Raw genomic sequence first — 14233 nt, 5'->3', positions numbered from 1 at the left:
CATTTATTTCTTAAGGTTGATTTATTAACTTTATGGTCACAGAGCTAGTAACTCAAGGAGTTCCTTGGCGGAACAGGAGTCCTACCCCCAAGGGGAGAGTCTCTCCCGGTGAAGTCAGGCTTCCCGCTACCCCTAGACAGGGTATCGCGTAGCGGGCTCACCTTCCTAGCCTCCCAGGGCAAGGCTCCCCCCTTGGGAAAGTGACTGAATCTCGTGATTCATCACAATCCCTTCTGAGCAATCAACCTCCAGTTGGGGTGCCACACCACCGCCAGAACTGCTACCAGCCCCTGCTTTCAACAAGTTAGCCCCAGCATCTCACTCCTATATGCAAAGTGGCTGGGATTGTTGTGCATAAGTGGTCCCGTTTAAAATGCTCCTGCCCTAAGGGTAACACACCAGAAGAGCTTACCAGAGCTTAAGACTATGCAGGTCTTTGGAGCCACCAGGCCTAGTCTTTCAATTGTCCATCATCCTTATCCAAATGAAATTGGGCTTGACCCAGTTAATAGCAAATTCAACAAAGGATTGAGAAGTAAAGCAGACATATATCTGAGGTAGAGCATTGAGTAGGAATCCTGAAAAACAGCAGTTCAGAGGTGAGCCACGTCGTAAGAGGACTGCAACAGGAGGTGAACGGGATCCAAGCCAAGAATGAATAATGTACGGATGGTCAGCATACCCGAATCTATTCCTGCGAGTAACATGGAAATCTTTATGGAGATGTTCATTATGGAAGTGCTCAGTGACCCCCAACTATGTACACAGTTCTTGGTGGCAAGGGCACATTGAGTAGCCGGTCCAAATCCTCCACCTTCAAAAGACCCGCCCAATGATTGTGAGACTGTTGAACTACAGACATCGAGATCTGATTCTACGGCGAGCCCACAAATTAGGGACAATAAACTATCAAGAGGCTAGAATCTCCTTTTACCCAGACTTTACATCATCTATCCAAAAGGCCTGACTATCATTCACCTCTGTAAAGCTCAAATTGTGGGACAACAGCTTCAAATATGCAATATTGTACCTGTCCAATCTTCTTAATATTCAAAACAACAAAACACACTTGTTTACTGGCCCAAACGAAAGCACACTCTTACCTTGACTCCTTCATGGCCCCTGAGTTGAGCAGGATCTGGGAGTTGTGAAGCGGGCATGGTACCAAGAGTTAGACACAGACATAAAGATACAAGTTTCAACACCTTTATAGGTTCTGAATGGAGTCGGAAACTACCTAACTGGCCCTATATCTATAATGCGAGTCGTCCTGACCATCAAAGGAAAAATAACATAGTCAATGTCAGTCAGTCAAAATAAGAAAAGTCTATGTCAGAAAACTATACTTGCCCTCATACTTTTACAGTAACTAAATGTAGGGATATGTATCAAAACAAAAGAGGGTATCAAAATAAAATCAGAATGGCAATGGAGTTGGTTCACAACTCCTTTCCCCAAGTTCAGGCCACTGGGGTTCTTTAAGAGTTCCTTTTGGGAGGCCTGTTCGGACAGATCAAATAGTTCACACAAGACTTTCAGGCTTCCCTTGCCTGATTCACCAACAGCTCAACACAACACACTTCCCTCAGGCTTCCCTCGCCTGATTCACCAACAGATCAATATAACACAGTTCTCTCAGGCTTCCCTTGTCTGATTCACCATCAGCTCAATGTAACACAGTTCTGGTATAACGATATTTCAGGGTGACTCTTTCACCATAGGCCCCTCAGGTTTCCCCTGCCCGAGTCTGGACCTTTCTTTACTTTAGACAACAATTCACAACAGTTTTAACTTTCAGGGTAACTCCTTTCACCATAGGCCCCTCAGGTTTCCTTTACCCGACTCTGGATCTTTCTTTGCTTCAAACAGATTCACACTAGTTTTTCAACAGGCCCCTCAGGGTTCCCTCACCCGAGTTCGGATATCTCTGGGCTGTAACTACCTTCAATTCGTATTTCACACCAGAGGATTCCCTTCCCCAACCTTCTTGGTTGTCGGATCACTTTCACGTCAAAGACCTTCGAAACTGCATAGATTTACTCAGGCCTATGCATGGCTACTTCGACACAATACATCTTGATTATCGTAGTTTGAGATTCATACACAGTACACAGAGATTTTCGATAATGTGTTCTGTTCTGCAGGACCACTCTGTTACATTGTACTTCTTAACAATCGAGTCTTACGCATAACCTTGCTTGCAACTTTGTTATCATTCACGTCTTCACAAACCAGGCTCTCCCTTCATCCAAGAACGCACCAGCTGTGATTGCTTTCAACGCGTCCTTCACTGCTCTCATGTCCTAGGTCAAGGTATCTCCCTCCTGCCCCTCGGCTTCTTGGAGACACGGCTCCCTTGCGTGGCTTTCGCTTGCTCTCCTCTGCACTCTGCTAGCCCCTCAGCCGTCGGTTCTCCTCAGCCTGGTTCCCAACAGCTTTTGCTCAGCTGTTCCTTCTCGTACCCATCCTTGTTCTCTGTGTGCTTCTTTGCCCCACCTCATTTACTCTGTTTGGCCATCAATGTGTTTCAGGGTGTGTGATTGTGACTGAGTGCCTGACCCTGCCTGGCCTCATTAGTGGGACAGAACCATTGAAACTTACTAGCAGTGATCTTCCTAATCTCAGTCTTCTTCGTCCACATCTTAGTAGTCGGGTTGTCAGAGAATGGGATTTGTGTGAGTTGTAGTATCCCATAAATGCACAGCGAATATTGGGTAGATTGCTGTCAGGAAATGGTGGATACTATGTCTCTCCTTCGGGTGTCTCTTCCCCACTTCCGGAGGACCCCCTACCCATGGGATCCTCCCTCGCTTGTCCGCCCCCAGGGTCGGGATCCAATAGCAAAAGCTCTTCCCTGGCCAGCTAAGTAAGGGACCCCCGGGGACTGGGCAGTGAAACACCTTTAGGTTTTTCACAGAGTAGAATATGGGAATACGCCCTCGACACCTCAACAGAAGGGTATAATTGAATGATGTAAGTTGAATAAACAGTGTCCCCGATATCCACACATTATAATGGTTGAACTCTTCTCTTTCATTGCACCTTTGACTCTATCACAAGGATGCCTAATGGGGCATCGTTCCCTAGCATATGTTTAAGGATACAACACCAAAGTCCATTTTTGTCCAAAATTGATGATTCTGGAGCTCACCCCACCCCTCCAAATGGGGGAAAATGGATGAGCGATTCAACGTTGCCCTTGGGCAGTTGCTCAAGGTTTGATGTTTGGGTTTGTTTCGTGGCAAGGGTTGGTATTATCACTGCGTGTTGTGGTCTGGAAATGGGGTTGGGGGAGGGAACGGCTCGGCTCCCAGAGAGCAAGGCGAAACTTAAAATTACTTCATATCACAGCACAGGGTTAATACAACATACAGCCTCTTTAGTGCAACTAACTTCACATCATAGCCGTCACTAAAACACCTCTAACGAGATACCCCAATTCCCCCCTCCCAGATGTATGTATGTTATTAAGCCTATAAAGGCCCACAGCGTACCACCTTCCTGTGAACGGTACGGGGCGAAAACAACCCTACTGCAATAAAGGCAGCTCTCAGGCCAGGACACTGAGTCCTTTGCTAAGCTTTAAGGCTCCTCCAGATTTTTACTTCCTTTTCTTCTAATTCACGTGGAGTCTTCACCTTAATTCATAAGTCCCTTAGATTCAAAGTACATAGTCATGAGCAACATCTCGAAGGCCTCTAATTGATAGTTACAGGCACACTTGCCCACACTAACTTGACCATTGTCGATAGATATGCACCGAATATTGATTACCCTACATTTCATAAGCTTCTGCATGGTAAATGTCAGTCAGACACTGTGTTTATTCGGATCAAAAAATCCATCAAACACATACAAAGTATAAAAACACAATACATAGTAAAAATAAAATGACTGCCCACTCTTGCTTATGAAATACAATATTCCAGATTAAAAATACCAATCAAATCACAACTGTCTGTAAAAGTGAATAATGATAACACAGAGTGGAAACAATTAATGGAATCCAATACAGATTCAATCCAATATGGTGCATACTTTAAAATTCATAGGTTGTAAACATTCATAAGAATTGCTGAGGAAGGAAAGAGAACCACAAAATATCCCCAGTTCATTAGGGCCAATACTCCTTCAAGTTTTGAAGGAGGTGGCTATTCTTTTCAGAACATTTGTGTTAACAGCCCCTTTCTTTGAAACATGGCTCTTTTAAAGAATGATGGTAGTGCCCAAGCTGTCAGGACAGAATCTGCTGTCAAAAGAAACAGAACTGCTGGCCTAGAGGTGGGGATGTTAGCTGACTTAAGGACCGGCAGTAGGCTTGACCATCTGATACTATTATAGGCTGGGCAGAACAATAAAAGATGAACCATGTCCTCTCTAGCAGCACCACACACTGGGCTGCCCGCCACATCAGGGCACCCACTCCATTTAGCTGTGGTTCCCCTTAGCTGCAGTCAATCAAATCTAGGGCAGGTGATCAGCAAGCAATCTCTCTTAGTAGAACCCCAATTTAAATAGGGCTGGATATCCTTCACCCAGGTGATCACTGCATGTGCTTTGTCTGAATTGGTTGCGAACTCTTTGAAATACCTTTTCATCTTGAACACTTCTCCCAGGAGGCTTTTATAGGATTATAGGATCTCAGTTGGCCTTTAATCAACAGGTTATCTGGGGTTGAAAGTTGTCACGCCGAGATTACTGCGATGTCTATGGACAGCTCTGTCCCCAAGCACCGGTGAGGGAGAAATCAAAGAATGCTCCCTAACCAGTTATTGACACCACAGGTGCACAAGAGGCAGGAGCGCGGGTACCAGGTAGCTGCAAGGGAAGCAGGTTAGGAAATCGTGAATACAAGGTCAATAATCACAAAGGGCAATAGTAGGAAGGAAGTAAGAACAGTACCTACCAATGTTGCAGTGTGAGGAGGGAGCGGGTAGACCCCAGGTGGTGGAGAATAATAGAAAACCCAGAGGAGGACGGGTAACCTGGTTCCCCTTGATGGAAGCACCTGAGGTGTAGTGCTCAGCGTTCAAAGGACAGAGTCCACAAAAGCAGAACGGTATCCAGAGGCAGTCCTAAATCCGTGAGCCAAAGATCCAAAATCCTGAGGAGCAAAAGTTCCAGAACACCAATTCCGAGGTGCAAGCGAAGGCAGTCCAGTAACACGAAGCACGAGGTCAAAAATCCAAGAAAACAGAGTTCCAAGGGAAAAAATGAAAGCAGTCCAATTCCAGAAACTCAAGGTCTAATAGCCAGAAGAACGGGATCCAAGCAAAACGAAACGCCACTCGAACACTGTTGAACAGCTGAGAAGCGGAGTAGTCCGTGATCAGTGTTCCTTTATGCCGGAGACCAGATCATGTGACTGCATCTCCATCAGGTCACATGGGCGGCATGGAGTGTCACGTGATACAGAGGAGCAGGAAGCGGCAACGGGATTCGTTGGGCGAAATCTCCTAGTATCATGTGACCGGTATCGGATGGCACGTGACCAGGAAGTGGTGCCGGCGTTTCGTGATGTACCCCATCGACATCGGGGCCACAATCGCCAGGAGCCTAATTGATGTTTTCTCACCGCGGAACTCCGCGCGTGGTGGATTCTGGAGATGCGAATCCGCGTGGAACGCCTGGAGCAGGTATCAGGCGTGGTTGTCTGGATTGTACGTGTGGGTCATGTGGGTGTCATGACAAAAGTTCCCAGATGTTTCCACGGGACAAAGCTTCATCAATATAGTAGAGCCACTTGATGTTCCTCCAATTATCCCTTGCCATTAAAGACCTAATGATGAAGTGGCATAGGGTAGCGTATTCATTCGCCCAAAGCCGAATCCAGATGGTTATTGGTGCCAGGGCCCAATGGTCCTCCCAGAATTCCATTCCCAGTTCCCTATGAATAGAGATACAGGGGGTGGATCCCGGGAAACCCAATAGCCTTCTGAAAAATGTATTCTCTTTCACTTGAATATCAGGGGCTTTCTGAAAATCCCATATTGATGCTCCCTATAAGGTTACTGCTTTTGTCTGGGCAGAGTAGATTTTGAAGACAACATCCAGCGGTTGTCCCTGGCAGCAGGACAAAAAACAAGAGATCCCTCCCATTTTTTGACTTAACTTAGCTGATTGTTTCTTGATATGCGCATTACCCGTGATTGTCTCTGAGAATCTAACCGCAGATAGTCAAATTAGTTGTCTCTGGGGATCATCGCCCCATGGCAAAGCATTGGATGCATCTTCGCCGGCCTCTTTCGTCCCATGCATCCCTTTACTGCAGATTTCTTGGTGTTAATTTTGAGGCCCAGATTTTCCATAAAGGCTGCGTAGGCGGAGATCAGCACTTGGAGAGCCCTTGGAGTCCTGGCAATTAGCATAGTGCCATCTGCGTATGCGAGGACTGGGAAAGCCCTGCCCCCTAGATACGGATTAATCACCCTGTGTCCACCAGAGCCTTTAGGAGCCCATTCATATCAATGGCGAAATGGATCAGGGCCAAGGCACACCCCTGCCGGACCCCACACCCGACCCTAAAGCACGCAATGCAGTGTACCCCCAGACCACTATGCACACAAGCCTCATTCTCTCTATGCAGTTCTTTAAACACGCCAAGATGGCCTCCGGACAACCCATGCAGCTGAGCACCGCCCACAACCTTGATCTATCCACTTTGTTGAGGGCTGTGCTCAGATCCATGAATGCAAGATACACTCCCTCCCCCCTAGGGAAAACTGAGTTGGAAACAAGTAGGTATTGATTGAGGCTCTGTTCCATAGTACCCACCCCGGGACGAAAGCCAGCTGGACATCAGAGAGGACCACCCTCTCTGATAAACAGGACTCAATATGCCCCAGCAGAACCATTCTGATGATTTTAAAATAGATGTCCAGTAACGCGATGGGTCTGTAGGACATAGGGCTCGCTGGGTCCCCTTTATTAAAGATGGGAAAAATAATAGCTGATTTCCACGAAGGTGGATATGAACCTGTATCCATGCAAGCATTGAACACCTTGGTCAACAAAGGGGCCCGAAGATCCAAATGATACTGAAAAAGGTATGAGCCTGTTGAGTGATGGCCTGAGACGCATTCTCTAGCCTAAACTGTAGTGGAGGGTACCTTCTCCCAAGGCTTTCAACTTGAACCCCACCACCAATCAGATTGCCAAAATACCCCACCATTGCTGCTTCTTCCACATGCATACCGCTAGACCTCTCCATTTTAATAGTGGATGGGCCCCCTTTCACAAATTCCCAAAAAGCTCTCTGGTCATTGCACCTTGAGGCATCCAAGAACCCCTCCTAAGCTTCCTCTTCACTTTCAGTTTTTCTTATCTTTAATTCCCCACGATAGTGCACTCTGGCCTGAGCAATCTCTTTCCTCATGCCGATCAGTGCATTCAAGGCCCTTAGTAGCGTTTCCTTGAATTGGTACAGGCCTCATCAAACCACTCTCTTTTATGTGGCTTCAGGTTCTTCTTACAATGTATAGTAAAGCCCTTGGCCAAAGCCCCCTGGAGCTTTGTGAACTGTTCAACTACCTGCCCAGAGGTTCCAGTGCAGTCCAAAATATCATGATAAGGGACAGGTTCTCTGACAAAGTGTGTAAGTGTAGGTTAGAGTTCCATTTTCTTTCCCATTTAATTCTCCTAATCAAGGTGAGTTTTGGTTTTACCAAGCAACAAGGGTGTCCTACCCCTCCTACCATGCCATTCAGTTTCAGACAGATTCAGACAGATTGCGTGCTGATCACTGGTGATATCCATCAGCACTTCAAAACCCACAACCATATCCCCAGTTCTATTCAATCGTCTACGAACCTTGGTGATTATTGAAGGTAAGGTTACCCGGTATATCGGGTGCTATGCGTCTGTTTACCATGCACAGCCCCCATTCTATGAGCCATAAACACATTTGGAGACCCTTTGCATACACCCTTACAACTTTCATTGTGGGCAAGGGGATGTTCAGGGACCAGTCCTCCAGCAGATCTAATAAACCATTTGGCAGACCTACACCCATTTTGAGGTTAAATTCTCCTCCCCATATGCATTGCTCATTACGATTCCTCCTGTTTAGAAAGAACTCGTCAATAAACACCTTGACCTTGGCTAACCTGTCTGCCTCAGCCATATGGGGGCTGTTATAGAGGTTCAAAATGATTAACGGTTCCCCCATAGAGGGTAAAATACAGAGCACCTGTAGCTAGTCCATGTTAGTCTCCACTACCCTAACCCTATAGGTTATGGAGGCCTTAATCAAAATGGCCAGACCCCCATAACATCTTCCTCTAGTATTTTCTTCACTGAGATCCCGTAGGATGTGTAGCCATCTTAACACTGGGGTCTCCAAGACCCAGGTATCTTGCAGGAGAATCACATTGTGGTTTTTTATAAATTCCACAGTGGCTTACCCTTTGAATTTCCCCCTGGCCCCGGCTATATTCCAGGATAACAAGCTAGCCACCAAAGGGGCTGCTTTATATAACATTTGCTCCCCCAATCTCAGGACCTGGGCCCCGCCCCCTCCCCTCAAAACCCTCTTGGTCACCTGGGCTGGGGCGTTCAGCCATACATCAGTCCAGATCTTCACAGGAGGTTAGGGCCTCATACCGATTAGTTAGCTCAACCCCAATAGTATGGCCCCTGCCTTCTGTGGGTTCAATCTTTCTAAATTAGGGTTGGACCTCCAACCCAACGGGAATATGTGGCCAAGAGGTGGATACAAAGGCCCCTGTGCGTGAGCGTCACTCGGTGCTTCCCTCCTCCTAACAAATTAGCTCAAGCCGTTCCCTGAATCAGCCACCCTCCCTCTACAACCGTAGACAGAATCCAGAGAGACCAGCCTACTATGGAGACTGTAGCCTTTTGGTTTTAGGAGTCTGGATAAATTAGAGTTGACAAAATAACCAATCATCGTTGCATTCGAGAAGGAAACCACTATGCAGTCCCCCTTCATACATTTGGGTTTTTGGCCTACCCATCCTACCCTTCTTGCCATTAATATAAGGCTTGGGTCAATGCTCTGTCCAATCAGGTTGGTGTTGATCCAATGGGTCGCTTTATTCATTAGTGAAATAGTTGATTCAAATCCACCCTTAGGGAGCCCCGGTACACCCATGATATTCGCCACAAAAGGGACGGCTGGAGGCAGTAAATTAAAAATTCTCTTCTCCGGCACTCCTACATGCACATCAGCCCCAGCGTCCCCTATCAAAGTCCTGAAGCTTAAGTCGGACCTCCCAGTCCCCGTAAAATTAGAATTAATAGTTACTGAGCTTAACTGTGGGTTTACTTACTTATCCTTTGCTGGCATCACCGGCCAGCCAACCTCAGTGCACAGGCCAGGACGCTCACCACTCATTGATAGTAGCTTACCATTTGGCTTTGCCCCTTCTCCAACCCCAACCGTACCTATTTTTGCCACTCTTTTTGTTAGAACTATTATTGAGTCATCCAGGATAGCCAGTGTGTTCATTACCCCAGACTTAAATGCCTGCAATGACTCTAGGATGGTCTGAAGGGGCTTGAGTTTTACATCTAGAAGTGATTCCAGCCAGAGCTTATGCTGCTCCCCAGGAGGAGGAATTTAGATCCTGACTCGGTTCCCTCTCCGGGCTCCCACCCACATGCCTACTCACTAATTGATCTATTACTACCCCCGCTCCTCACCACCCTCTCTCCCATCCCTAGTCCTACCACCTCCCCTTCCACTTCTACTTATCTGCCTCTGTACCAGGGTTCAGAGGATCCTGAGGCATACGCACCCCAAGCACCTGCTCCTGTATAGCCATTGCCTGAACCACTGTTCCCCCTAAGGCCCCCATTCCCTCAATACAGCCATTTTTTTTAGTGGTGCTAACTTTGGGATTCCCTCCTGAACCTGAAATAGCATCCCATGTGGCTTTTTCAGTAACGGGAATGCGATTCACTATTTTGCTGGCCATGTCTTCCAAATACGAATCAAGGGAGCGTTGAAAAAGATGGGGCTTATCCTTGGCAAGCACTCTTGGCTGTTTTCATTTGTTTAGGTTTTTTTGCACTTTTTGCCAGCACCCCTGATCTCCCATCATCCCTTGCTTTTCTTTTCACCATGGTGGTTATAAAGGTAAGAAACAGCACAGCACAATACTTTATACACAGAAGCTATTTAAAATACTTTACAGTAGAAATGCACATAAGAACATTAAAATTGAGCAGTTATAAAATTGGTTAAAAAGAGTAAATGCCAGACCACTAAAACGTCAATATCTAAATGGTGACTATACAGCGGGACCTTCTGGGATGCGCCAATGCATAAGAAACAAATGGTAATGGGCCTCTGGCCACAGAGGACCACAAAGATCTGTGGGACAAATACAGCCACCCGTCGGCCTGAATTGATAGCTTAGTGAGGACTGTTCGGGTCCACAGGCAGCCACAACATCCACGGTCACAGATGGCCACCAGCGGCCAGTCCTTGGGAAAAACCTCCAGAGACACAGAGAGGGGGAACAGGGAACGCCTGACGGCTCAAGGAGAAAACTCAGTCCGTCTCACCCCGCCCCTCCGCCCTCCCCTCTCATAAACACATAATTTGAAACAGTCAGAGGTGTTGGAGAGCGATACATTTCGGTGGCAAATCAATAGCCAAGCAATACCACGGCTCTCGGGAGTGATTCTAGCTTGGCACACTCCTCCTTATCCTACTCAGTCAGCTGGATGTAGAGTAGCAGGCAAAAGTAGATGGGAGTGCAAATATATTCATGTACAGTTTTACAACAGTCCAGCTTTCACTTTCCTGCTTTCGGGTTACAGTGTCATGATTAACCGTTTCCGCCCTTTCCACCGTTTCCGCCCTTTCTGGACTGCATGGTCCATTAAGCACCGCAATATCGTGTCCAGTATACTACCAACATGCCAGCGCCATTGAAAAGTCCACTGTCTAGTGTTTCAGCTAGACCTGCCGCTCCTAGAAAACAGACACACCCCAACGCTTTTGCGCGTCTCAACGCTACCTTTCCGAGTTACTGGCAAGTGTGTATCTAGCTTTCCTCTACTCCCGTGCTAAACCTTCTTTTTTGTCAGCGTTCCCAAATTCCTTCCTGGTATCCTTCAGTACTGCCCCTCGCGCTTACTGCTTGTGGAATCCTTAGAACCGTTTCCTTCCCGGGCCTTCGGCCCTGATCGGTACCATTCTCGCATTCTGCATTTGGCTCTGTGCGAGTTCCCTGATTCCTTCCTGGTTCCCAGACCCTTCCCGGACTTTAGATCGATACTCACCTGTTCCTTCCTGGAATTCAGAACGTCTCCCATCTCTTCGAGGCTGGTATCCGGTCGGCACACTGCCGGCAGAGGATACTCGTCCGTACTTGTACAAGTCCGAACAACCAGAACGAAAGAAAGACCTCCGAGAAAGAAAACTGCAAAGGACAAGCAGGTGAGACAAGAGACAAAGTCTGACATACAGGTTTTCAACACTCTGAGTCAACTATCATGCGGAAGTACCAAAGTGCAGAGGGGTGAGGAAACGCGGGTTACCAATGAAAGTCAGCCGATAACTTACTTGCAGACCAGTGACTGGAGTAACCATCTCCATGCCTATCCAGCACCAACCACCAATAACCACTTGTGCCTCCACTTCACCTCTGCACGACGCTCTGTGCTTGTGCTAGGGTTAATGCTCCTCCTCCTCCACCTCACATGAGCATAGGCAGCAGAAACAGACTGGAAAGGCTGGCAGTCCTCCACAATAACCACTCGTGCCTCCACTTCACCTCAGTGCCGCGCTCCGCGCTTGTGTTAGGGTTAAATGCTCCTCCACCTCACATGAGCATAGACAGCAAAAACAGAAGTAAATGTGTTAAACATCTTCATACCCAGTTTATATAGGATGGAGATTTCAACACCATTTTAAGCACCTCCCTAGGTAGATGCAGCAGGGATCCTAGAGCTCTTTCATTGTCTGCACAGAAAATTCACAAGGGCATGGATGATTTTGAGCTTTTAGACCAAGTAATGGGGAATATTCATATTTTACTCTTCAGTCCATGATATGCAGTCACGGATTGAATATATCTTACTCTGGACGGGACTGTTACATAGGTCTCAGGAGTGTACTCTCCTCCCTAGGACTCCCCCTTATTGTGGACATTTCTTCTTCAGGAGAATATAATTGAGCAACTTATCTGGCATTTTAAATTGCACGCACTGTCGGATGTAGCATTTAAAAGTCACATCAATGTAGTCATTAACACCTTTTTTTAAACTAATATCGGCTCGGTCTCCCCAAATGTCTACTATCTGGGAGACATTCAAGGTTTATCTTTGTGCTGCATAGGCATAGAGAATGGAGTCCATAAGGCCAAAAGGAGGAGCTTGACGGAACTCTAGGTAGAGGTCAGACAATTTGAGATTGAAATGGATTAGGTCCAGCAATAACATCCTGCTTCTATCCATAAAACTTAAACTGGACCAATTCCGATTGCTGGCAGATCACGAAGTGAAATTAGTTTCTGCCCAGATATAGACACGAAATATGGAGAGGACAGAAGACCTGCCGCTTTCTTGCGTGACTGTTGTGTTCTGAAAGAGCCATCATCTCTTTTGTTTTGCTGTAATCATCCCGAGTGGGACGGGTATGCCCAGACGTGGGCCCAGTGACTGCTGGGCTGAGAGACCCAAGCTACTCCTCACTTTTGAGGCCCAACAAGGCCAAAACATGTTTGGGGATGCTTGTGGTCTCGTGCAGAAGGGATGTGACCTAGCAGTTTGGGCTGGACTGCCCCTTTTGGGGTGGGACCAAGCCCGATTTCCATACGGTCTTTCCCCTTCCATAATGGCTTGGCAGGCGAAGAACGATGGTCTGGAGTGTTGCCCAAAGCAATGCCAGAGGTTAAGATTCATTCTAAACCTTCCAGCCATCACCTCTTTGTTTTTGCTTTGTCACCCTGAGTGGGACGGTTATGCCCAGACGTGGGTCCTGTGCCTGTGGAGCCTAGAGACCCAAGCTACTCCTCACTGATGAGGCCCAATAAGGCCAAAACATGTTTGGGGATGCTTGTGGTCACGTGCAGAAGGGATGTGACCTAGTAGTTTGGGCTGGACTGCCCCTTTTGTGGTGGGACCAAGCCTGATTTGCATATGGTCTTTCCCGTTTTGTGATGGCTTGGCAGGCGAAGAACGAAGGTCTGGAGGGTTGCCCAGAGCAATGCCAGAGATTAAGATTAATTCTAAATCTTCCAGCCATCACCTCTTTTGTTTTGTGTTCTGAACGGGGGCCTACAAACATAGCAACATTATTGAACGATAAAGGGACATTGATGTCAGATCTGAGTGACATAGTGAATATGTTTCATACTTATTGCAAGTCACTGGCCCTTATTAGGACCCTGGCGCTAAGTGTTTAACGGCGCCGTAAAAGGCTACGTAGCCATTAAACACTTAGCGCCTTACTACGAGGTCCCTTTGCGGGACCCGACCTGAACGGCTGGTCTAGACCAGCGGTTAAAGTAGGGACCCGCAAAGGGACATTGGTGCTAAGTACGGTACCGCAATTTGGGGTACCGTACTTAGCGCCTTCCCCAGTCCCATTGAGCCCTATGGGGCAAAAATGGGAATGGGGAAGGGCCAATGTTCAATGGGGAATTACCGCCCCGCCAACCTTGCAATGGGGTGGTAATTCCCCATGGAACATTGGCGGACTCGTTACGATACCGGCACCAACCATGGCGCTAATAGCGCCATGGTTTAGTGCCAGTATCGTAATGAGGGCCACTGTATACAATTCCCTATGGATCTCAAAGCAAACCTATGCGATATACCAATGCACAAGTTAAATCAGAGCACCCTATACGTCTTCTATGGTGAGGCCATGATTATGCAAATCTTAAATCGCAGGAAAGACCCCACTAATTGTGCCTCCTATAGACCCATTGTGCAATTACCTCTGTGTGGTGGCAGATATCTATTTGGCAGATATTAACTCTTGTCAGGAAGTTCTATGGATGAGGGGGCAGGTAGAAAAAGGGGGAGGGTGGTGTAAGGAACTCATGGTGGCAACAGTAAAGAAAGGCACAAGTGATCACAGTTCAAGGGTGTTTATTAAACTGTATGCAGTTTGGAGGAACGCCTAATCTAAACCTGAATCTAAGATGGGAGCAAGCGTCGACCATCAAATGAAAATAAGGCAGTCCTAGTGCCGTTGTGTCAAATGAAAAAGGGCCTATACTAAGAAACCTATTGCCTAACCTTACAACTATACAAA

This window comes from Ambystoma mexicanum, chromosome 2p (assembly GCF_040938575.1).
Source record: "Ambystoma mexicanum isolate Mex_15411 chromosome 2p, UKY_AmexF1_1, whole genome shotgun sequence".
In the NCBI taxonomy this organism is placed as follows: Eukaryota; Metazoa; Chordata; class Amphibia; order Caudata; family Ambystomatidae; genus Ambystoma; species Ambystoma mexicanum.
The sequence above is the reverse complement of the archived record's forward strand: the minus strand, read 5'-3'. Positions refer to the sequence as shown.